Source organism: Trichechus manatus, unplaced genomic scaffold (assembly GCF_000243295.1).
Source record: "Trichechus manatus latirostris isolate Lorelei unplaced genomic scaffold, TriManLat1.0 scaffold00022, whole genome shotgun sequence".
In the NCBI taxonomy this organism is placed as follows: domain Eukaryota; kingdom Metazoa; phylum Chordata; class Mammalia; order Sirenia; family Trichechidae; genus Trichechus; species Trichechus manatus.
In genome coordinates, this window is record NW_004443958.1 from 7,989,554 (window position 1) to 7,994,497 (window position 4,944).

The following is a 4,944-nucleotide window of genomic DNA, read 5'->3' on the forward strand; positions in this document are numbered from 1 at the left end:
GAAAATAGTCCACAGCCAATGAAAAACTTCCATGTTCACATGCCTAACTATACAATGCATTATGCGTATGCGCTGAGCATATGCAGACAATCTGAGCCTAAAATGTAAGTTCTTTTTAGAAAATTCAAATAAAACCTACCAAGACTGCCCATACTTAAAACTAAAAGGACTTTATAACCTAGATTTTCTTATACAATGTGTATCTTCTCTATATGTTTACTATATGTCGGTAACAGAATCATCACAGGAGTTTGGAAGCTGGTAAGAAACTAAGAGACAATCTTACCTAATCCTCTCATTTCACCAGGAAACCAGACCTGGTGAGGTTGTTATTTATTTGAGGCCATGCACTGGGCATTCACAAAGTTGGGACGTAAAACCCAAGTCTCCTGATTTCCAGAACCATGATCTTTCTGCAATTTTTATCTTTACTCTCTGGCCAATAACAACATCACCTTCTACTTTCATATTTAATTCAGTAACAACCGAGCCTGTGTTAAGTGCAGTGACTTTCAGTGACACGTGATGGTTAAGGGAGAATACGCATCATAAACAGGATAATGGAATGATCCTTGCCCTCAGTGACTCATAATTAAGTGGGAAAAATTGCCACACACCCAAGTAACATGTTTTTGGGGTAAACATTTATCTTGAGAAATAACAACATGGTAACTACCCCTTCTCGGCCCTCCTCATTTGCTGAGCCCCCTTCTTTTTTCTCTGCTATATTCCTATTTAACACGGCATGTTACACAGAATATCCAGCATAGGTAAGTAGATAATCCCTGTTGCAAAAAGTAAAAGTCTTCTAGAGCTCACTGTTTCTCAATGCTTGAGAGCAGGAAAATAAAACAATTTTCCTTTTGCAATGCTCCTTTCTATAAAACTCTGCAAATCAGCCTACACACCACCATGCAAACTTGCAACTATCACACCAATCAAGAATTCCACTGAAGTAAATGGGCATCAGTGTTACTCCAAAACAATGTTCCGAGCAAATCCCATAGAGTAAAAACGCTAAAGAACACAACAGTACCTAATAAACTGCAGTGAGCACTGTAAGAGTTATATATACAATGGGAAAAGGGAAAATGAAAGGATTAATTCTGAGTGGTGTGATTCTTGAGGTCAGGGACTGTCTGTCTTATTGACCATTTTATCCTAGGACCTAGATAGAACACAGAAAAATAGTGGGCATTCAAAAATACTGTAAAGATGAATGGAAGAGAAGATGATTGGTTGGTTGGAACCTGAAAAACCCACGTTAAGAGTAGGCATTTGAGCTGTCTCGATACAAGACACAACTTCTAAAGGCAGGACGATGGGGAAGGGGAAGGCATTCCAGGCAGAGGCAGAGTTCTTGCTTACTCTGGCCATTCAGGCTGTGCACTACACTAGGCTGGAGAGCACTGTTCATGTAACTCTCCAGCATTCTGGGGAGGAGAAAAACCAGAGAGGTTACTACACAGTGGTGGTGGTTGTTACTGTCGAGTTGATTCCGACTCAGAGTGGTAGACATGCTAAATATGTTTACAGTATATTAATTATGATTAATTTTAATGATTATTCTTCAAGAAGATAATCTGGGTACAGGTAGAGACAGAAATGGGAGGCAGTGTGGTGTTCTAGAAATAACTGACCTGGATTAAAATCTTGACTCTTCCACTTACTTAGCCATGCAACCTTAAGTTCACTGAGGACAAAAAGTTTGCCTGTCTTACTCATGGATTTATCTGGGTGCCTAGCACAAACAATATACGTAACATTTGATGATAAATACTAGTCACATATTATGCACTTAGTAGTTTCCATATCTGTAAAATGAAGATACTGACACTCATTTCACATGATGCAGTGAGTATATACAAGAAACTGTATATAAAGTGTGGAGCACAGTGCCAGCTACATGGTAGATGCTCAGTGACTGGCAGCTATTATTAGAAACGTAAGGTTTTGTTTTGTTTTCTGGAATGGAAATTTTTTGTCCAATTTTAAGTAGAGAAATTTAGGAATCTTCTGTCTTGTAAGCTGAGGATAGTAATGAGGGTCTGGAGAGAATACTCTGAGTTCAAAGGTTCTCAACCTTGAGCAGTACCAACCTGCAGGGGGCAATATGGAGAAAGGTGGGGAGTTCGTCATTATTGCAATGATTGGGCATGTCACTGGCATTAGGTGGGCAGAGATTAAGGATGATAAATGTCCAGTAATGCATGGGATAGTCCTACACAAGAAATAATTGTCTTGCCTAAAATGTGAATTATGCCCCTACTGCGCAGTCTAAACAAGTGATGACTACTTAGTTTCCTGCCATCAGTCACTTGAAAACACTACACACACAACTGCAAAGCTGTTTGAAAAGTATTTGCAAATAAAATTGCATCTACCCTGATTTTGCTGTCTCATACATACGCAAAAATTAAATATCAGGCCTCATCACATTACAAAGAAAGTCAATTACAGTAAAACCTGTGAAAACTAGAACCTGTGTAAGGTGGAATCTTGTCAGAGAAGGAAAATTCAAATATTCTCCACTAAAAAAGTGATTAAAAAAAAGTGGTAAGACTGCAACATGTCAAAGGCGGAAAACTTTGGAGACCCGGAAAAACAAAGCAGTCCCGTTGAGTTCTGGCTCTCACAGGTTCCACTGTAAAATACCGTAATTTTTTTTGTTTGTTTTTTAAGATTGCACAGAGGGGAAAAGTTCTAATGAAATAGTAAATCACACAGAAAATGTGGTACTATCACAAAAATTGTGTTTGCAAAAAAAAAATGCTGTCAAAGAAGCAACCAAGATTTTTCTTAAGACAATCAAAGAAAGCAACTTGAAGAGCTCTTCACCTCTTCATTTATTGTATATAATACTTAAAATTTAGAGAGAAAAGATGGAGTTTTAAATACATGATGTTGGGACAACTGGGTGGCAACCTGGAATGAAAAAAAAAAGCTGCATACTTAACTTCTGTCAAAATGAATTCCAGATGGATTTTAGTAGGCTAAAGGATATAAATCTGCAAAATAAAACTTTAAAAATAAAATATTATTTCTACATGTATCATATACTATTATTTGTGTAAGAAATGGATATACTGTATAAATACATATGTAACATATGAAGGTATGCGTAGACTAGCTCTGGAATGATATATGCAACACTGGCAACAAAGACTGCCTCTGGGAAAGTGGACTGGGGAGACTTACACCTGAACTTTGTATTGCAATTACCTATTTAAAAAATATAATAACTTAAAAATGTACTAAAAATCTGAACTTTTGCACGATCTGCTCCTAATCATCAGCTTAAATAATTGAGAGCTCACCATAAAATGTTTCTCATAAGAAACATCCAACTGAGAAATAACATACAGCTCCTAGGATAATGTTTAACATGCAAGAGGGGTAGAAATTTTGGTAGATAGCTGTAACTTGCCACTGTCTTCCTACAACACAAATAAGTATTTTGAAATGTGCCCTTTTTATTTTCAAAGTTTAGAATTTTATATTTGGTATCACTGCACACTCTAATAAAAAATATTCCATTTTCCAAACATTATATCAGTTGGCCAACACTCACTTAACTGAAATCTTTAAATAACTGCCATTTAAGCTCTTCAACATCTGCTCACATTTTCTTTGCACCTTATACTCCAGGCCAGTGGCATTGCTTTCTAATTTCTAAGCATGTACTTGCTTTCCTCCATACCTTGAAGACACTATTTCCTCTGCCCAGAGAACTTCTACCCCATCTCTGCCTACTGAAATCACTTTTTCTAATAGGGTCACTCAAATCCCACCTATCCAAAAAGCTCTCCTCAAACTTCATGGATAGGTATATTATCTATATATATACACACACAAAGAAAGGTATCGAAAGATATAAAAAGATACAACAGCAGCATGATCAATTTAAGAGTTATTTATTAAACAAGTTAAACACAACTAAAAGTATATTTTAAAGTCTATCATTATTGGATTCCTTTTGAAATGATCTATTCCGGAAAGAAGTATTTTATCAAACTTTATAATGATAAATGATAAAAAAATTAAACAGGTAAAAGAAGACATATTTAAAACAATAAAAGTACACTGTCAAATAAGAACTAAAAATAAAAACACACAACCATACAAACTGTTCAAGTATGAAACCAAAACATTTCATGTGTTTTTAAATGCTTCTGGTTTACGCTCATGTGAGGGCCAAATTGTCTAAGTCCAAATCATTAAACAGTAAGTCAACTCACCTGTGTAAGGTAGCACACTTTGTGTTTTACAGAAATAATTTTAGAAAGAATACGTGTTGAGTATGTAAATATTTTTAAATTGTCCACACTTGGCAAAACATATTTTACATATGAACATATTCGCTTACACTCAATGGGAGAAAAAAGCTGCCTCACCAAAACACAAACAAACAAAAAAACTTCTAATTTAAACATCTTGATCTGAGAACAATTGTGGATTTGATAGTTCTGCTAAAATTCCAACATCATAATTGCTGAATGGTGCTATCAAAAGATAGCTATTCAAGATTTAAAAAAGAGCTGCTTCTGAAAATTTTAGTTTTTTAGAGGAAGAGAAAATATATTTTTATTCATAAGTTCTGATGCTTAGCTTCTGTGGTCAAGACAAAAAACAGTGCAACAGAGAAGATTACTATAGAAAAGCCTCTACCTTCTCAGTAGGCCCAAATGGTGTTACACAGTATCTCATCGGCAATAGTGGTTTCACCACAGGTTTGGCAGGTGCTTCTGTTTTAAACATAACTTTGCTCCACAACACATGGACAGCAAGCCGTGAATGCGACTGCCAGTGCCTGTGAGACATATGACAAGAAGTTTGCTGTGTATGTGTATGTGTGTGTGTGTGTGTGTGTGTCTGTGTGTGTGTGTGTGTCTGTGTGTCTGTGTGTGTGTGTGTGTGTGTGTGTGTGTGTGTGTGTGTGTGTGT